The 21,982-nt window shown below is 48.3% G+C and overlaps 2 pseudogenes across 1 annotated transcript in view; both read left to right on the top strand.

The window, feature by feature from the left end:
- The window catches only part of LOC146754570 (uncharacterized), a 400,789-nt pseudogene that overhangs the window by 236,915 nt on the left and 141,892 nt on the right, over window positions 1-21,982 (top strand). The gene's annotated exons all lie outside the window — the stretch shown is intronic.
- LOC146754571 (uncharacterized) lies at window positions 14,532-21,195 on the top strand (annotated as a pseudogene).

Raw genomic sequence — 21,982 nt, 5'->3', positions numbered from 1 at the left:
TACAGGCCCCAAAACCCCATATGGGCCAAATAGACCCCATAATGGCGCCACCATCCCATACAGACCGCACAACTCCATATGGGCCCCATAGACCCCATATAGGCCCCACAACCCCATATGGGCCTCATAGTCCCCATACAGGCTCCACAACCCCATATAAGCCCCATAGACCCCATACAGGCCCCACAAAGCATATGGGCCTCATAGACCCCATACAGGCTCCACAACCCCATATAAGCCCCATAGACCCCATACAGGCCCCACAAAGCATATGGGCTTCATAGACCCCATACAGGCCCCACAACCCCATACAGTTGCCATAGACCCCATACAGGCCCCACAGACCACATACAGGGTTCACAGACCCCATACAGGCCCCATAGACCCCATATGGGCCCGATAGACCCCATACAAGCCCCACAATCCTATATGGGCCCAATAAACGCCATACAGGCCCTACAACCACATATGGGCCCCATAAAACCCATACAGGCTCCACAATCCCATATTGGCCCCACAGTCCCATACAGGCCGCAAAATTCCATACAGGCCCCACAATCCCATATTGGCCCCACAGTCCCATACAGGCCGCAAAATTCCATACAGGCCCCACAACCCCATATGTTCCCCATAGACCCTATACAATCCACATAACCCCATATTGACCCCAATAGACCCCATTTAGACCCCACATCCCCATACCGGCCCTACAACCCCATACAGGCCCCAAAACCCCCTATATGCCCCTTAGACCCTATATGGGCCCCACAACACCATAGAGGCCCCACAACCCCATATGGGCTCCATTGACCTCATATAAGCCCCACAACCCCATATGGGCCAAATAGACCCCATAAAGGCGCCATCATTCCATACAGGCCTCACAACCCCATATGGACCCCATAGACCCCATACAGGCTCCACAACCACATATGGACCCCATAAACACCATACAGGCCCTACAGTCCCATACAGGCCGTAAAATCCAATACAGGCCCCACGACCCCATTTGTTCCCCATAGACCCTATACAGGCCACATAACCCCATATTGACCCCATTAGACCCCATATAGGCCCCACAACCCCATACCACCCCAACAAACCCAAACAGGCCCCACATCCCCCTATATGCCCCTTAGACCCCATAGAAGCCTCACACCCCCATATAGGCCCCATAGACCCCATGCAGGCCCCACAACCCCATATGGGTTTCATAGACCCCATACAGGCCCCACAACCTCATATGGCCCCATAGACCCCATACAGGCCCCACAACCCCATATGGGCCCCACAATGCCATATGTGCCCCACAACCCCATAGAGGCCCCACAACCCCATATGGGCCCCATAGACCCCATATGGGCCCAACAACCCCATAGAGGCCCCACAACACCATATAGGACCCACAATCCCATATGGGCCCCATAGACCCCATATGGGCCCCACAGATGCCATACAGGCCCCACAACCCAATATGGGACCCTGTCATGGGTTACTTTGATTTACCTATGCCCGTGACAGGGGAAGCCACCCCGTAGGGCCCCCCGGGGCCCGGAAAGGAGGGGGAAAAGGGAAATGGGATAAAAACAGTGGCAATCTATGGAGGAAAAACTTATTTTACTAAATATGATATCGAAATACAAGATAACACAATTTAATATAATTGAGGCTAATAAATCGAACGAACAGAGAGAGAGTCCCTGAAAACCGAGAGGCCTACTGTGAACTCTAGGCAACATGGCTGGAACGTTTCCCACTCTCCTAGAAGTTCGAGAGAAGAAGAACATTCCAGCCTGGGAACAAGATTATATAGCGTCCTGGCCCCGTGACTTATCACTGACCATGTTGTTCTCTGGGATATGTAGTCTTCTTCTGTGGACTGCACATTCAATAGAAGTATCCATACTTTACATGATGTTATGATGTGGAATACTGATAGCAAAATTACAAAATTACAAAACCATGACATTCCACCCCTTATTCTACATTATTACATCATGGTTAATATATATATACATATATATACACGTATGTAAATCTATGATAGCTAAATAGTAGAATTGCATGTAACATAACTAAATGTATAACTATAATAACTAAAATACACTACACATGCAAACGTATATATATATATAGATACATAAAATTATTGACTGCACTCCCCCAGCATCAAATTCCCTTGTGGTACACACTGAACATCCCCATCCTTCTGCATTACCCGCCAAGTGCACCCAGGTCCCTGGGCAAAGACAGTTCCACGGACAGGTTTGCCCTTTCCAGAAGCTGGAAGGACCCAAACAGCTTTTCCCAACATGTTCTTTACATGTACAACAGGGACCTTATCTCCTTCTATAGTGTGTAGGGGGCTAGATTGGCTAGGACCATCACGATTGACAGATCCTCTAGTATTCACCAACCAAGTGGCTTCTGCCAGATTCTTCTCCCAGTGCTTAAATGTTCCACCACCCATTGCTTTCAGCATAGTTTTCAACAACCCATTATATCGTTCAATTTTACCAGAAGCTGGTGCATGGTAGGGAATATGATAAATCCACTCAATGCCATGATCTTTGGCCCAAGTATTTATAAGAGAATTTTTGAAATGGGTCCCATTATAAGAATCAATTCTTTCTGGGGTGCCATGTCGCCATAGGACTTGTTTCTCAAGACCTAATATGGTGTTTCGAGCAGTTGCATGGGGTACTGCGTATGTTTCAAGCCACCCAGTGGTTGCCTCTACCATGGTGAGTACATAACACTTACCACTGCGAGATCGTGGCAAGGTGATATAATCAACCTGCCACGCCTCCCCATATTTATACTTTTGCCATCGCCCTTCCTCCCAGAGAGGTTTCATCCTTTTGGCTTGTTTAATTATTGCACATGTTTCACAATCATGAATAATCTGTGCAATAGCGTCCATGGTAAAGTCCACCCCCATTAAGGCCCACTTATATGTCGTGTCTCTTCCTTGATGACCTAAGGTCTCATGAGCCCATCGAGCTAGAAATAATTCGCCCTTATTCTGCCAGTCCAAGTCGATTTGAGACACCTCAATTCTGGCAGCTTTATCTACCTGATGGTTGTTTTGTTGTTCTTCAGTAGCCCGACTTTTGGGTACATGTGCATCCACGTGATGCACCTTTACAACCATATTCTTTGTTCGGTCAGCAATGTCCTTCCATAGTTCAGCGGACCAAACAGGTTTACCCCTCCGTTGCCAGTTATTTTGTTTCCACCGCTGTAACCACCCCCAAGAGGCAATTTGCCACCATCCATGAGTCAGTATGAAGATACAGCATTGGCCACCTCTCCCGTTCAGCCACATCTAAAGCTAGCTGAACAGCCTTTACCTCTGCGAATTGACTTGATTCTCCTTTACCTTCAGTGGCCTCTGCAACCTGTCGTGTGGGGCTCCACACAGCAGCTTTCCATTTGCGATGCTTCCCTACAATGCGACATGATCCGTCAGTGAATAGGGCATATTTCTTTTCATTTTCTGGACATTCGTTGTATGGTGGGTCCTCTTTAGCATGTGACATCTCTTCTGCTGGTGATGTTCCAAACTTTTTATCTTCAGGCCAGTCCATGATTACCTCTAGGATTCCTGGACGATTGAGGTTTCCCATTCGCGCTCGCTGTATAATCAGCGTAATCCACTTGCTCCAGGTGACATCGGTAGCATGATGGGTGGAGGGAACCTGTCCTTTGAACATCCAGTTCAGCACTGGCAGTCGAGGTGCCAAAAGGAGCTGCGTTTCACTCCCAACTACTTCGGAAGCAGCCTGAACACCCTCATACGCGGCTAAGATCTCCTTCTCATTTGGAGTGCAGCACTCTTCAGACCCCTTATATGATCGACTCCAGAATCCCAGGGGTCGGCCTCGGGTCTCTCCTGAGGCTCTTTGCCACAAACTCCAAGTGGGGCCTTTCTCTCCAGAAGCAGTGTAGAGGATGTTCTTTACATCCTGTCCAGTCCGTACTTGCCCCAGGGCTACAGCATGGGCTATCTCTTGTTTAATCTGTTCAAAAGCCTGCTGCTGCTCAGTGCCCCATGCAAAATAATTCTTCTTCTGCGTCACCTGATAAAGGGGGCTTACAATGAGGCTGTAGTTTGGAATGTGCATCCTCCAAAAGCCCACTGCACCCAGGAAAGATTGTTTCTCTTTCTTGCTAGTGGGTGGAGACATGGCAGTGATTTTGTCGATCACATCTGTTGGGATGTGACGACGTCCATCCTGCCACTTTATACCTAAGAACTGAATTTCCTGGGCAGGTCCTTTTACTTTGCTTCGCTTAATAGCAAAGCCGGCTTGTAGAAGAATTTGGATTATCTGCTCTCCTTTTGTGAAAACCTCTTCTGCTGTATCGCCCCACACAACGTCTTCAATGTACTGCAGGTGTTCAGGAGCACCACCCTGTTCCAGTACAGTTTGGACCAACCCATGGCAAATGGTTGGGCTGTGTTTCCACCCCTGGGGCAAACGGTTCCAAGTATACTGAATGCCCCTCCAGGTGAAGGCAAACTGTGGCTTACATTCTGCAGCCAAAGGAATAGAGAAGAAGGCATTGGCAATGTCAATGGTGGCATACCATTTGGCTGCTTTTGACTCCAGCTCATACTGGAGTTGCAAACATGTCTGGCACAGCAGCGTTCAATGGGGGTGTGACCTCATTCAGGCCACGTTAGTCTACTGTCAGCCTCCATTCTCCACTGGCTTTACGCACTGGCCATATGATGCTGTTAAAAGGTGAGTGAGTTTTACTGATCACTCCCTGATTCTCCAACTGGCGAATCAAATCATGAATGGGGAGCAAGGAATCCCTGTTGGTGCGATACTGCCGTCTGTGCACTGTCTTTGTAGCAATCGGTACCTGCTGCTCTTTTACTCATAGCAGCCCCACAACAGACAGGTCCTCTGACAGGCCAGGCAAAACAGACAGCGGCTTAGTGTTGTCCGTATCTACAGCAGCTATCCCAAAGGCCCATCGATACCCCTTAGGATCCTTGAAATGCCCCCTTCTGAGGTAATCAATACCCAGTATACATGGAGCCCCTGGGCCAGTCACAATAGGATGTTTTTGCCAGTCTTTGCCAGTGAGGCTTATTTCAGCCTCCAGCACAGTCAATTCTTGAGAGCCCCCAGTCACTCCAGAAATATGGATTGATTCTGTCCCTTCATGACTGGAGGGCATTAGAGTGCACTGCACACCTGTATCCACCAGCGCCTTATATTCCTGTGGTTCTGATGTGCCAGGCCATCGAATCCACACAGTCCAATAAACTCTGTTATCCCTTTCCCTCCCCTGACTGAGGGCAGGGCCCCTCTATTGGTTACCTGTGATGACTGGAGCAACTCCACTGGTGGTTGGTATGTCTAGTAGTTCTTTCACCCTTGCTTGTAGGACAGAAGTAGGCTGAACATGCCACTTCCTCATGTCTTCTCCACAGTCACGTAGGTAGCACCACATGGAAACACACGGTGTAATTGTCCTGTTGTTCCTTGCTCGATCTGGGAAGCGTGTGCTTCTAATAGCTGAGACTTTTGATGATACAGATGAGGAGTAGGACTGGAATACTTTGATCAGATACTTCATTAGACCTGGTGGCCCGTACGAGGATTGACCTTCATCAGTTGTTTCTGATACTATTACGGGATCATTACGATTATTTGATGGAAACAATTTCTTTAACATTTCATCTAGTCGGTCTTTGAGCCGTGAGATGGCAGAAACTGTGGCACGCAGTTGTGGGAGCTGCTGATCGAGGGTTTGAAGCATTATGATCAGCTCAACAACTCGTGGCCAACTATCCTCGAATCCTCTAGATGCTGTTACCAATGACTGTGCAATTCTCTCTGGTGCTGTACTTGTGATTTTCTGCCACGTATCAGGATTGGTCCTTACTCTCTCAGGATCACATTCGCTTGGATCAGGGTTGTACAACATTTCCACCTGTCATGGTTTGAACAAAAAATCCACCGTGACAGGGGCCGTGGGCCCCGGAGGGGCCCTAGGCCGAAAGAAATAAAGTTAATTAGGAAAAGAAAACAGCGGCAACGATCTAAGGAGGCACAATTATTTACTAAATATTATATCAAAATACAGGATAACACAATATAATACAATATAATTGAAAATTGAGCTAACGAATCAAGCAAAATAGGAGAGAGAATGAGTCCCGTAACCGAGAGGCCTACTGTGAATCTAGGCGAACGGCTGAAGGCTCCCACACACTCCCCTGAACGCCAGAACTCGAAAGACGTCAGTCTGTTCTGCGACCAAGTTAATATAGAGTCCAGGTCGCGTGACCTATCGTGTTGTTCTCTGGGAGATGTAGTCTCCTTCTGTAAGTTGCAGATTCAGTAAAATTATTCATGCTTTATATGATGTTATGATGTGGAACACTGATAGCAAAATTACACAATTATTAAACCATGACATTCCACCCCTTATTCTACATCATTACATTATGTTTATACATACATACACACTCATACGTATAGTTGTGAATAATCAGCAACCTTATTTTCCTCAACAATTTATATTTATTCCATACAAATCCCTAAGTTGAGAACAAAACTCTATAACCTAACCTACTATTTATTAATTTTGAGAAAATGGCAAAACTGCCAGAAAAAGGAAAACATGACAGCGGTGGCAGAGAAAGGCAGCGCTAGTAGGGCGTCCCCCACATCAAGGTGCACTCATCCTTTCCCAGCCACCACAGCAGATCTCCTTTTGACTTATACTTCTTTCCATGTGTGCTCTACACATGCATGGCCAGTGCAGGATATAGAGTCCAGATGGAAAACTTGCTTACAGAATGCCTAATTAAGGTATATAGGGAAAAAAAAAGTGTTTCCTTAACATTAATCCACTCTAACTTAAGTCTTATATCTAACTGAAAATTCGTCAAATATTTTCTGAGACTCTACATATATATCTACAAGAAAATAATTGGCTGCACTCCCCCAACATCAAATTCCCTTGTGGTACACATTGAACATGCACATTTTTGTCCATCACCCACCACGTGCACCCAGGTCCCTGGGCAAAGACAGTACCCCGGAGAGGTTTGCCCTTTCCAGACCCTGGAAGGACCCAAACTGTTTTTCCCAACACGCTCTTTATGTGTACTACAGGAACCTTATCTCCCTCCATGGTACGTAGGGAGCTGGATTGGTTAGGACCATTACGATTACTAGATCCTCGAGTGTTGACCAACCAGGTGGCTTCTGCTAAATGGTTCTCCCAATTTTTATACGTTCCGCCACCCATTGCTTTCAACATAGTTTTCAACAACCCATTGAATCGTTCAATCTTACCAGAAGCTGGTGCATGATAGGGAATATGGTAAATCCACTCAATGCCATGATTTTTGGCCCAAGTGGTTACAAGAGAATTTTTAAAATGGGTCCCATTATCTGATTCAATTCTTTCCGGAGTGCCATGCCGCCACAGGATTTGCTTTTCCAACCATAATATGGTGCTTCGGGCGGTAGCATGGGGTACTGTGTATGTTTCGAGCCACCCAGTGGTTGCCTCCACCATGGTGAGTACATAACGCTTACCATTGCGAGATCGTGGCAAGGTGATATAATCAACCTGCCATGCCTCTCCATACTTATACTTTTGCCATCGCCCTTCCCCACAAAAAGGTTTCATCCTCTGGGCTTGTTTAATTATGGCGCATGTTTCACAATCATGAATAACCTGAGCAATAGCGTCCATAGTTAAGTCCACCCCTCGGTCTCTGGCCCACTTATATGTTGCATCCCTTCCTTGATGACCTGAAGTCTCGTGGACCCACCGAGCTAGGAATAATTCACCCTTGTTCTGCCAGTCCAAGTCTATTTGAGCCACCTCAATTTTGGCAGCTCGATCAACCTGATGGTTATTCTTATGTTCTTCAGTAGCCTTACTTTTAGGTACATGAGCATCTACATGGCGCACCTTTACAACAATGTTCCTTATTTGGGCAGCAATGTTTTTCCACAGTTCAGCAGCCCAAACAGGTTTACCCTTTCGTTGCCAATTATCATCTTCCCACTGTTGCAACCACCCCCATAAGGCATTTGCCACCATCCATGAATCAGTATAAAGATGAAGCATTGGCCACCTCTCCCATTCAGCCACATCTAAAGCCAGCTGAACAGCCTTTACCTCTGCGAATTGACTTGATTCTCCTTTACCTTCAGTGGCCTCTGCAACTTGTCGTGTGGGGCTCCATAAAGCAGCTTTCCATCTGCGATGCTTCCCTACAATGCGACATGATCCGTCTGTGAATAGGGCAAATTTCTTTTCGTTCTCTGGTAGCTCCTTGTATGGTGGTGCCTCTTTAGCTTGTATTACCTCTTCTGTAGGTGGTGTTTCAATTTTTTTACTCTCAGGCCAGTCCATGATCACTTCTAGAATTCCAGGACGGCTGAGTTTTCCCATTCGAGCTCATTGAGTAATTAATGAAATCCACTTACTCCAAGTGGCATCAGTAGCATGATGGATGGAGTGAACCTGTCCTTTAAACATCCAGTTTATTACTGGCAAGCGAGGTGCTAGAAGAAGCTGAACCTCTGTCCCAACTACTTCAGAAGCAGCCCGAACCCCCTCATACACGGCTAAGATCTCCTTCTCAGTCGGAGTGTAGCGCTCCCCAGACCCTTTATATGCTCGACTCCAAAATCCTAGGGGTCGGCCTCGGGTCTCTCCTGAGGCTCTTTGCCACAAACTCCAGGTGGGACCTTTCTCTCCAGCAGCAGTGTAGACGATGTTCTTCACATCCTGTCCCGTCCGGACTGGCCTCAAGGCCACGGCACGGGCTATTTCTTGTTTTATCTGCTCAAAAGCCTGCTGCTGCTCAGGACCCCATGAGAAATTATTCTTCTTCCGTGTTACCTGATAGAGGGGGCTCACTATGTGTCTGTAGTTTGGGACATGCATTCTCCAAAAGCCCACTACTCCCAGAAAAGTTTGGGTCTCTCACACAGAATCACAGAATCACAGAATTGTAGGGGTTGGAAGGGACCTCTAGAAATCATTGAGTCCAACCCCCCTGCCAAAGCAGGCTCCCTACACCATGTCACACAGGATGGCGTCCAGGCGGGTCTTAAATATCTCCAGAGAAGGAGACTCCACCACCTCCCTGGGCAGCCTGTTCCAGTGCTCCGTCACCCTCACTGTAAAGAAGTTCTTCCGCACATTTGTGTGGAACTTCCTATGCTGTACTTTCATCCCATTACCCCTAGTCCTATCCCCACGCACTACTGAAAAGAGACCAGACGCACCACTATGGCTCCCACACCTCAGGTATTTATAAACCTGGATCAAGTCCCCTCTCAGCCTTCTTTTCTCAAGGCTAAACAGACCCAGTTCCCTAAGTCTCTCCTCATAGGGGAGATGCTCCAGGCCCTTCACCATCTTAGTGGCCCTCCGCTGGACTCTTTCCAAGAGATCCCTGTCTTTTTTGTACTGGGGAGCCCAGAACTGGACACAATATTCCAGATGAGGCCTCACCAGGGCAGAGTAGAGGGGTAGGATCACCTCCTTCGACCTGCTGGACACGGTCTTTTTAATACACCCCAGTATGCCATTGGCTTTTTTGGATACAAAGGCACACTGCTGGCTCATGGTTAATCCATCGTCCACCAGGACGCCCAGGTCCCTCTCTGCAGAGCTCCTCTCCAGCATGTCTTCCCCCAGCCTGTACTGGTGCATGCAATTATTTCTACCCAGGTGCAAGACTCTACACTTGCTTTTGTTAAACCTCATCCGGTTTCTTACTGCCCAGCTCTCCAGCCTGTCCAGGTCTCGCTGAATGGCAGCACAGCCTTCAGGTGCATCAGCCAATCCTCCCAACTTCGTGTTATCAGCAAACTTGCTGAGGGTGGTCACTATCCCCTCATCAAGGTCGTTGATGAAGATGCTGAACAAGACCGGACCCAGTACAGACCCCTGGGGGACGCCGCTAGTTACAGGCCTCCAGCCAGACACCGCACCGCCAATGACAATCCTCTGCACTCTGCCAGTCAGCCAATTCTCAACCCACTTCACCGTCCACTCATCTATCCCATACTTCCTCAGCTTTGTTATAAGGATGTCATGGGGGACAGTATCAAAAGCCTTACTGAAATCAAGGTAGACTACATCTACTGCCCTCCCCCTGTCCACCCAGCTAGTGACATCTTCATAAAAGGCCACCAGGTTGGTCGAGCACGACCTACCCTTGGTGAACCCATGCTGAGTACTCATGATAACCTCCTTATCACCCAGTTGTCTGGAGATGGCATCCAGCACAAGCTGTTCCATCACCTTCCCTGGGACAGAGGTGAGGCTGACTGGCCTATAGTTACCCGGGTCTTCCTTCTTGCCCTTTTTGAAGACTGGAGTGACATTGGCCGTCCCGCGGATGCACCCCATTAGGTCCCTCTGTCTTGTCAGTGGGCGGAGTCATAGCAGTGATTTTGTCAATCACATCTGCTGGGATGTGGCGACGTCCATCTAGAAGTTTGGACTCAAGAAATTCTCGTAAAGAAAATCTAACTTTTGGTTCCTCTTCTTCTTTTGACTCTGACTCTTGTATTATTTCTTTCAGGTAACCCTCCTTTTTTTTCCTCTTTCCAAACTTCCTCTGCTCCTCTAACTATTCTGCTCCTCTAACATCCTCTTATGCTCCTCTAACATCCTCTGCTCCTCCAACTTCCTCTGGTCTTCTGACTCCCTCTGTTCTCCTGAGTCCCCCTGCTCTCCTGAGTTCCCCTGCTCTCCTAACTTTCTCCGCTCTTCTAACTCCTTCTGCATTTTCTCTAACTGAGTTGAAACTCGTTTTGTCTTTCGCCCTCTTACAGGGGCAACCAACATTGTATCTGGTGTCCCCGATGGTGGGTCCAATTGGACTACATGTGCCCCCAGTGGCTGGTCAAATTGGACTACATGTGCCCCTGGTAGTTTGTTAAATACATTCAGTTCACCCCGGAGGGCACATAGCTGGTTTCGGAGAGTGTTCCACTCGATCTGGACAGCACCAAACTCAATCTGGAGGGCGGTGTACTTGGACTGGAGAGTGTTGTACCTGGACTGGAGGGCGTTATGCTCAGACCGGAGGGCGTTATGCTCAGTCTGGAGAGTGTTGTTCTCGGTCTGGAGGGCATTGTGCTCAGTCTGGAGAGTGTTGTGCTCGGACCGCAGGGTGTTGTGCTCGGACTGGAGAGTGTTACGCTCGGACTAGAGGGTGTTGTGCTCAGACTGGAGGGCGTTGCGCTCGGACTGAAGAGTGTTGTGCTCGGACCGGAGGGTGTCACACTTGGGTTGGAAGGCATCGTGCTTGGGCTGGAGGGTGCCGCGCTCAGACTGGAGGGCGTCATACTTGGACTGGAGAGTGTTGTACCCGGACCGGAGGGCGTTGTGCTCTGACCGGAGGATGTTCCACTCAGACCGAAGGGCACTGTTCTCTGACCGGAGGGCGTTGTGCTCGGACCGGAGGGCTTTATGCTCAGACTGGACAGTGTCGAGTTTGGATTGCATACTCTCATTCTCGGCCCTGAGACTCTCTCTCTCAACCTCAAAATCTTCCCTCTCAGGAATGGTATTGAATAAGGCCCGATGAGCATTAGCTAGGCCCCAAGTCGTGCCTCCCTAGATCTGCCTGAGCCACAACATTCCTGTCTCAAATATGCGGTCAAACTCTCAGGATTCTTTAAGTGTTCAGGAGTAAAGCTCCATGACACTAAAGATGTCTGTCTTCTAAAAGTCTCTCCAAAGTCTCCCCACACTCCCTGCCACTCAGTATTCTCTGGTTGTAGGGAAGACTTCCTCCTGATGTAACAAATGTAATAAACCCAAGAACCAATAAGTAAAAAAGTCAACATTAAGTTCAGGGAGATTGACACAAATGACAGTGTGGTCCACTTGGACAACTGGTCATTTGAAGACTGCTTAAAGGATGCAAAGAAAAAAGGAGGAGCACGCTCAAAAACCACCATTCCTGAACTATTAGTTGCATTAGTTGCTCCCTCTGGAGCTGCATGCAGATACCAAGTAAGCGTTGCTAACCATGCTTTCAAATCATTATACATTCCTATAGCTCCATAGGAAAAGTGGCTAGCTTAAACATGGTCCAATATATTTGGAGCATCATAAAAGAGGAACTAATGACATGCAGTCCCTGGTAGAACAAATTTACTAGAGGAAACATTTTTTTATTTTTATTTTTTATTTTTTTCTTCAATAGAGAGGGAAAGAAAAAAAAAAAGTAAAAAAGCAAAGCTCAGCAGTTTTTATAAAATAAACCGGGGTATTGGCAGTCCGCCTGTACTTTCAAGGTCAAGCTCGCAGGTGCAGAATCGCAAACCTAAGATAGCTCCTTAACAGGAAAAAAACTTGTAGCTCTGTTAAAAGCTAAAAGAACAACAGAAGAAAACACAGAAAAACAGCAACTCAATTTGCCCGCATTCTCCACCAAAATCTGTCACGGTTTGTACGAAAAATCCACCTGCGTCCGTGACAGGGGGCCGTGGGCCCCGCCGGGGCCCTAGACCAAAAGGAAAGAAGTTAATTAGGAAAAGAAAACAGCGGCAACGATCTAAGGAGGCACACTTATTTACTAAATACTATATTGAAATACAGAATAACACAATATAATACAATATAATTGAAAACTGAGCTAACAAAGCAAGCAAAATAGGAGAGAGAATGCGTCCCGTAACCGAGAGGCCTACTGTGAAATTTGGACGAAACGGTGAAGGCTCCCACACACTCCCCTGAATGCCAGAACTCGAAAGACGTCAGTCTAGCCTGCGACCGAGTTAATATAGACACCAGGGTTGCCCCTAGCCAGGTGCACAAGCAGTCACTTGTTGTTGCTATGCTTTATGCACTTGGTGCTTAGTACCAACTGGTACCCACTTCCCTGCCTTGTCCACATCTCTCTGCAAGTCCTCTCCACCCTCAGTGGAGGCAACAGCACCTCCTCATCTGGTCTCATCAGCAAACTTGCTCAGAACATCTTCTATTACTGCGCGCAAGACATCCACAAAAACATGAAAGAGAAGTGGCCCTAAAATGGAGCCCTGTGTAAAGCTGATAGTGACCATCTAACAGCCTGATGGAACCCACTGACTATAATCCTTTGGGCCTGACATATTGGCCAGCTGTTCAACTACCACGTTATGTTTGTGTTTAGCCATATGCTGTACATTCTGTACAGAATCCCCCGTCCATTTCCTCCCTACTTCTGGATCTGACAGTGGCACTTCTGTATGCAGTGGTTCCTCCAACAATTAATGAACTGAGACACTCGCTCTTCCACTTCATACAGTCTGTTCGTTACTTCTGAGATGGGTGAAATGGAGACGTGGGTTGGAGGTAACTGCTGTTCAAAGTTTTGCACTGTAAGAACCAATTTGAAAACTAGGGGTCTTCCATCTTGTTCCTCGTACCTTTGAAATGTTGCTGCTAAAGTAACGGCGTACCTTTCTGGTGCTGTTTTGGTGAGTATCTGCCATATGCCGTCCTCACTTTCTCAGGATCATGTTCTTGGCAAAGGTAGCTAGGATCAAAATTAGGATTATACAACATTTCCACCACAGCTATTTCCCTCAAGTACTGGATGCCTTTTTCAATTGTTACCACTTTTTCATCAGAGGCTTCAGAATGTCTTTGAAGGGAAGCTTTTCACACACAGCCACTAACATTTGCTCCCAGATGGTGGCAGCACCATCCATACATCTGTTCATCCCTCTGTCAATAGTTGCGTCTCTGGAAATGCGTTGTATTAGGCGAGTGTGCGCTTTTCGGGCTGTGACGAGATAGGTCCATCCCCATGCCATCAAGATATATGATGTATACGTTTCCAGTGGGCGTACACGAAGGGCATAGGGTATATATATGTGTGTTAGCTTGAATAAATCGCCATTTTACTGCTCATCATATTGGTGTCATCTCAGTAATTGGTCAAGCTGCAAACTTCCAGAGAACACTGACAAGATAAAGGTAACAAATGGTGACCCCGGACGTGATTGGAAGTGGAGCAGCTATAATTCTAACGGCGAAGGTTCTCACTGCGGAGCGGTAATTATTTACTCGTGGAGTGGTGAAAGACTGGGACGGGAGGATTGGCCATAACTCTTCGTCAGGCGGTAGGGAGAGCTCGGAACCCCCTCGGTACGGTTGGGGAAGCGCCAGGTTGGGGCCAGGTGGGATACATTTGGCCAGAGGCGACATGGAAGCCGTTATTAAGGTGATTCTGCATGCATGTAAAACTCACTGTGGGAAGGATGTTCCTTCTAAGAAGGAGATTGCTGCAGTTCTTTCGCTGCTGGAGAAAGAAGGGGATGTTAACATCCCCCTCTGATTTATATGATCCCAATAACTGGGATGCGCTCACAATGGCGCTTTCACAAAGGGTGCTGGCCACCCGAAAAGTTACAGAGTTCAAGGTCTGGGGATTAGTCTTGGAGGCACTTAAGGTGGCAAGGGAAGAGAAGATTGCGGGGGATCGGGCTAGGGAACTGTTGGGGTTGGGGGCGAGGGGAACCGGGGGGGGTCTCATCTCTCCTACAGATCCAAAGGAGGAGAAGATGGCGCTGACCCCCTCGGCTCCAACTGACGTAACACCTTCAAGAACAAAGAAGGAGGAAGTTGAACAAGACCACTCAGCTCCAGAGTACACCCCGCCCCCACCTCCCTATCCAGCACGGAGACTATATCCTTCATTAAAATCATTTATGGATGAAGGGGGAGGGGGACCCTCGGTGGAATGTACTGTTGCTCTCTGCACAACTGATAAGCGGGCAGTGGGGGAGGATGGTACTGTCTCACTGCCAGGTTCTGCCTGTTGCTCTAGCCACTCCCCTGAAGGGGCGGATCACTCCGCCCAGCAAGGGGAGGGAGGGGGTGGTACTTCGTTTACTGTCTGGTCCTGCCTGTTGTTCTAGCCACTCCCCTGAAGGGGCGGATCACTCCGCCCAGCAGGGCACTGGATGTGGGCGTAGCACTTTGATGCAGATGGCCTCGGGACACGCCCAGGAGGGGTGTGGTCCTGTGGCATCTGGCCCGTGGAGCCCGCCCACACTCACTGACTGGGCTCGGGTGAGGGAGGATCTCAGAGCAGCCGATGTGACGGATACGTTTGCCTTTCCAGTAACAGTGAATACAGAGGGTAGAGCTTGGACCCCTTTAAACTCTAAGGCGGTCACTCGCCTTGCGGATTTGGTCAAAAAGAAAGGCTTGCGTTCTCCAGTGACTATGTCGGCAGTTGAGGCTCTCATGGCCTCTAGTCTTCTGCCTTATGATGTGGTCAGCCTTATGTGTGTCATCCTTGAGCCTGTACAATATACCTTATTGTATGACGAGTGGAATAGGCTGCTTCAGGTTGTGGTAGCCACTGCGACCCGCGATAATAACCATCCGGCTAATGGCCAGGGTCGAAAAGACAAGATGACTCTTGCGCGTCTTCAGGGGTTAGCAGATGGCATGGTGGGGTCTCCGGAGGGCCAGGCGAATGCGCTTAGAGCAGGGGAGTTGGCAGCACTCACGACCGCAGCCCTTCAGGCTCTGCGGATGGTGGCTAAGGTTGCAGAGCCTGTCCTCCCATGGACAGACATCAAACAGGAGCCCTCCGAGCCATTCTCTGATTTTGCGAATCGCTTGATCCGTGCGGTGGAGGGGTCTGACCTCCCAAAGGGGGTCCAATCTTTAGTCGTGATAGATTGTCTTAAACAAAAATCGCTGCCAGACATTCAACAGATTATAAGGGCGGCACCTGGGACTTTGAACACTCCAGGAGAGAACATCAAGTATGTGCTAGATCATCAGAAAAATGCACCATTGACTAATGAGGGCTTTGTAACTGCCATGCAGGGGATGGCTGCTGCAGTAATGGCAGCCTCTCGAGTTGGGGAAAATAAGGATAAGGGCCCGTGCTTTAAGTGTGGACAGCTTGGTCACCTTTAAGCCCAATGCCCTAAGAGGTTTAATCAGAAGGAATCGCAGGGACCAGACAAGAAGTGTCAGTGGTGTGGTGGGGCTGGACATGCCGCGTGTCAGTGCCGAAAACTTAAAATCACGATGCAGGGAAATGGGAACGGGAGGGCGCCGATGGCCCGGGGCTCCTTCCCACTTCCTTAAACCGGACTACGAGCACAACTCCCACCGTGGCATTAGCTATGGACCTAGGCAAGCGCCCATTGGTTAAGGTCATGATGACATTTGATCCTGAGACCCCAGTATCGGGACCTAGAATGGTGTTTTTTATGGCTTTATTGGACTCCGGTGCGGATATTACTGTCATTGCGACAGACGATTGGCCACAGGAGTGGCCGAAGACCTTTACGTGGAGAGTTCTCACGGGGGTGGGGGGTGAGGTGTCCACCTGTATGGCTGATGCAGGGGTAAAGCTCTCGCTTATAGGGAGGGATGGCTCCATCGAGAGGACTGTCTTTACAACCCCCACTATAGCCCCAATTAGTGGTTCCATTCTGGGTAGAGATGTTCTCCTTCAGTTGGGGGTGCAGTTGACAAATTTATAGAAAGGGCCACTGTCCACCATTTAGCGCTGCAACATGTGATTCCGCTACATTGGAAACGGGATGCTTCTCCCGTTTGGGTGGATCAGTGGCCCCTTCCTGCTGATAAATTAACAGCGCTTATACAGCTTGTCTCACGAGAACTTAAGGCAGGCCATGTAGAACCATCTCTCAGTAATTGGAATACACCTGTTTTTGTGATCAGAAAGTCCTAGGGGTCATTTCGGTTACTACATGATCTCCGAGCAGTCAATGTACAACTTGTTCCCTTTGGTCCTGTCCAGCAGGGGGGACCTTTACTATCAGCTATTCCAGAGGGGTGGCCTTTGATGGTCATTGACCTCAAAGATTGCTTCTTTTCCATCCCGTTGGCTGAACATGATAGGGAAGCTTTCGTGTTTATGGTCCCAGTTGTGAATAATAGGGGGCCCGCCCAGAGATACCAGTGGAAAATTCTCCCTCAGGGTATGGTCTGTTCACCTACGATTTGTCAGATTGTAGTGGGAAAAATTGTAGAGCCGGTGAGACGATCATTGCCGGACTGCCAAATTGCCCACTATATGGATGATTTGCTGCTTGCTGCACCATGTGACTCTCGGTTGCAGACTCTGGAGGATCAAGTGGTCTGCGCGCTTACAACTGTCGGGTTTGTTATCTCCCAAGAAAAAATCCAGAGAGAACCGGGAATTGAGTTTCTGGGTTATAAGTTTGGGTCTGCAACGGTGATCCCGGAGGGGTTGGAAGTAAAGCCTCACATTACAACATTGTGGGACGTGCAAAAACTAGTGGGGGCGATGCAATGGGTGAGAAATGCTGTCAGTATCCCTCCACGTCTTATGAAACCTTTTTATGACCAGTTGAAGGGGTCGAACCCACAAGAGGAGAGGCAGTGGACTCCAGAGATGGAGTTGGCCTGGCGAGAGATACTATCTGCATGCTCCACCAATGCGCTTGCGAGGTGGGATTCTGAGCGGCCACTTGAGGGTGCAGTAACAAGATGCCAGCAGGGATCAGCTGCGGTGGTAGGGCATACCCTTAGCTCTCGCCCTCGTCCATTATGCTGGTTGTTTTCCGCCCAGCCGGTAAGAGCGTTCACTCCGTGGTTGGAGCAGTTATCATCTTTGCTCCAAAAGGCTCGCCTCACAGTGGTGAGAGCCTTCAGGAAGGACCTGGACGTCATATACTTGCCAGGGACCTTTCAGAATGTTCAGCCTCTGCCAGATGAGGTCTCGTTGGCTGTGTATGACTTCAGTGGCAAGTTTAGCTATTCAGACTCGCTGCCAATTTTCGATCTGGCAAGACCTCTCCAAATATCATTGCGAATTAGGGTATTGGACATCCCCGTGGATGGTCCCACGATTTTCACTGATGCCTCGTCTGCGACAGGCCAGGGGGTGGCTGTTTGGCGGGGTCCTGCTGGTGAATGGGAATCAAAGTTGATATCCGATAGTATGGCAAGCGTCCAAATGCTTGAAGCCAGGGCAGTGGCAGTGGCGCTATGCCTCTGGCCCCAGACTCCCTGCAACATTGTTACTGATTCTGCGTTCGTAGCTAGGATGCTCTTGCGGATGGGAAAAGAAGGGCAGCCGAACACAATGGCTGCAGCCCTGCTAGAGGACGCTCTAGTAGCCAGGACTGCACCAGTGGCTGTCCTCCATGTCCGTAGCCATTCTGATGTCCCAGGATTTTTTACAGCCGGAAATGATGTCGCAGATCGAATGGCCGGGGGTCAGATATATACCCTGCAGGAGGCTCGTGACCTTCATTCTGCATTGCACATAGGGGCTAAGGCGTTGGCTCGGGCCTGCTCCATTCCAGTTACTGTTGCGAGGGAGGTCGTTCAAACCTGTCTGCACTGTAATTCAGCGCCAGCATTGGGGGCAGGGGTTAATCCTCGTGGTCTTGCCCCATTGGATGTCTGGAAGACAGACTTCACAATGGAACCGCGAATGGCCCCAAGGCAGTGGCTCGCTGTAACGATTGACACATCTTCTACTGTCATTGTGGCTACCCAACATGGCCGTACCAATTCTACAGCAGCGCAACACCACTGGGCCACGGCCATAGCAGTTTTGGGAATGCCGCGCCACATAAAGACAGACAATGGTCCTTGTTTCGTTTCATGCTCGTCCAAAGAGTGGCTAGCCCGATGGAACATCACACATACTACGGGAATTCCGGGAAACTCACAGGGTCAGGCCATCGTAGAAAGGGCCAATCGTCTCCTCAAGGAAAAGATTCGTGTGCTTGGGGAGGGGGAAGGGTATTCAGGAAAAATCCAGGTATCGCAGCAAGGTGAAATTTTGGCCCGTGCGCTATATGCATTAAATCATTTTGAGCGAGGGGAAAATTCAAGGACCCCCATACAGAGACATTGGCAGCCGAAAATTATCGAGGAAGGCCCACCAGTAAAGGTTAAGTTGGACAATGGGTCCTGGGAGTCGGGATGGTCCATATTGGTCTGGGGAAGGGGATACGCAGCAATAAAACGCAAGGATACGGGAGTTATACGTTGGATGCCATCAAGAAAAATTAAGCCAGAGATTGGTGGCAAAAAAGAAATCATCAGGGAGTTAACAAGAGCTGAGTATCCTCTTATAGGACCTGCTGATCGGACGCCCAATGAATCCCGAACCAAAGGAGCTCAGAAGGACTTTCTCGTGGATACCGAAGAAAAAGAAACCTGAGAACTCGGAGAAACAACCCTTGCTGCCAACGAGAACTACCATGCTAATGCTGTTGTGCCTTTTGTGTCTGTGTTGGTCGCCGGTGGGGGGCATTCATTTGATTCAACAACCGGGGAACTTATGGGTTACATGGGCTAATCAGACAGGAAGAACAGACTTTTGTCTTGCATTACAGTCAGCTACGTCACCCTTTCAAACATGCCTTATAGGGGTCCCAGAATGGGATGACTCTGCGTTTAAGGGTTACCTTGGGAAAAAGAGTGGCTGTTTGTGGTTCTGCAATGGACTAGAAAGAACTTGGAGGTGGCTGGGAAATGATTCCGTATACTATCTCGGAAGGAAAATGGCTTGTACTATTTGTAGGTTAAACATCACTCTTCCCGAGGAGCCCCAGCAGCTGGATTTACTTGGCTCGCAAATGGTACAAAATGATACTTGGGACAAGAATAGCTCACAATGGTTGTCCCCTGGGTGCATGATCTTTGGCTCAATGAAAAGGTTGTCTCTGACTAGGCAGCAACTTCTTGGTCCAGAGGGCCCCTACTGGGACCCGAAAACTAATCAAACTGTCCCGTATACCCTTGTGTATCCCCGTGATGATGAGACCTTTGATATTGATGGAGGATATTGTGGGTTTTACCCTAACGGATCGGTGCCTTATCATTCTGGAGATTGTCCTATAAACGTCTCAATAGGTGAGATTGTTAATATTAGCAGGACGGATGGGTCTGTCCGAAAGGTCGACTGTGAAGATATGGCATTCAACACAGGTTGTTGTGTTTTCCCTATCCCCAAAGGATCATTTTCGTTCATGGGAGAACTTTGGAACAATGATACTGCAAAAGCCTTACCACCAGGAATATTTCTTATTTGTGGGGATCGTGCTTGGCAAGGGATTCCTAAGAACCCAGTAGGAGGTCCTTGCTATCTGGGGAAATTGACCATCTTATCCCCAAGTATCTTTGAGATCTATAAGGCATTTAATCATTCGCGAGCCAAAAGGGATATGCATGCTCTGGAGCCTGACTGCGGGGACGACGTAAGGTTATGGGGACCCACTGCTAGAGTCTTTGCTTCTTTCTCTGCTCCCGGGGTGGCTGCTGCACGCGCATTAAAAGAAATCGAGAGACTGGCCTGTTGGACTGTTAAACAGGCTAATGTTACCTCTCGGCTACTCTCAGATTTGCTTATAGATGTAGAGAGCATTAGACACGCTGTGCTCCAAAACAGAGCGGCAATTGATTTCTTACTTCTGGCAAAAGGTCATGGGTGTAAGGACTTTGAAGGGATGTGTTGTTTTAACTTGAGTGATCATAGTGAGTTGTTGCACAAGAAGTTGGGGTGGTTACAAGAACACACCAAGAAGGTTGGCATCCAGGATGATCCTTTTGGAGATTGGCTGGGAAGTCTGTTTGGAGGTATTGAGACATGGCTCAAACAGCTACTTAAGGCATTAGTGATAGGGCTTCTTATATTTCTTGCATTAATTATATGTGTGCCATGTATATTTAGATGTCTACAAGGTTGTTTACAAGGTATGATAGAAGGAGTGTTCAATGAGAAAATGGAGCTCCAGCGGTTATATGCGAAACTCTGAGCAGAAGGATGAATGTTATAATATAACCAAAGGTGCCTTGAACGTATTAATTAGAAACTACTAATATTGTTAGATATAGCATCGCTTATCTCTGCATGCTTTGCAATCTGCATATCTCCCTTTATAAATTACTTGTTTAGATAAGGACTAACACCTTTATATAATTCAGATTAGGACTAGCGTTCGCGTTGTAACGGGGTAAAGCTTTCTTGGCATGGGGAGGGGGAAATGTTGTATTAGGCGAGTGTGCGCTTTTCGGGCTGTGACGAGATAGGTCCATCCCCATGCCATCAAGATATATGATGTATACGTTTCCAGTGGGCATACACGAAGGGCATAGGGTATATATATGTGTGTTAGCTTGAATAAATCGCCATTTTACTGCTCATCATATTGGTGTCATCTCAGTAATTGGTCAAGCTGCAAACTTCCAGAGAACACTGACAAGATAAAGGTAACAAATGGTGACCCCGGACGTGATTGGAAGTGGAGCAGCTATAATTCTAACGGCGAAGGTTCTCACTGCGGAGCGGTAATTATTTACTCGCGGAGTGGTGAAAGACTGGGACGGGAGGATTGGCCATAACTCTTCGTCAGGCGGTAGGGAGAGCTCGGAACCCCCTCGGTACGGTTGGGGAAGCGCCAGGTTGGGGCCAGGTGGGATACGTTTGGCCAGAGGCGACATGGAAGCCGTTATTAAGGTGATTCTGCATGCATGTAAAACTCACTGTGGGAAGGATGTTCCTTCTAAGAAGGAGATTGCTGCAGTTCTTTCGCTGCTGGAGAAAGAAGGGGATGTTAACATCCCCCTCTGATTTATATGATCCCAATAACTGGGATGCGCTCACAATGGCAATAGAAATAGAATAGAAATCAAACATAGAAATGCCTCCTAGTTGATGAGATTTGTTACCATCTAGAAACAAGCTACCAGTCCAGCTGTCCCAACAGTGAAGCAACCAGGTAACAAGAGATTCGTTCTGGTGCCATGTAAACTCTTTCTTGTGCCTTGGATTTCAGTCATCTTCAGGGGTCAACAAACAGTAATAGAGATTTCCTCCTCATCACTCTCTTCTTCATGCCCCTTAACTTTTCCTTTTGCCTTTCTTGGTGCTGATCCAGACCCGTCACCTGGATCTTCTTCTGCCTCCTCGTCTGCTTATTTTTTCCGTTCTAGA

This window comes from Coturnix japonica, chromosome W (assembly GCF_054131305.1).
Source record: "Coturnix japonica strain WE chromosome W, WE-NBRP24, whole genome shotgun sequence".
Classification (NCBI taxonomy): domain Eukaryota; kingdom Metazoa; phylum Chordata; class Aves; order Galliformes; family Phasianidae; genus Coturnix; species Coturnix japonica.
Note: the sequence above shows the minus strand (reverse complement) of the source record. Positions and strands in the feature narration are given on the sequence as shown.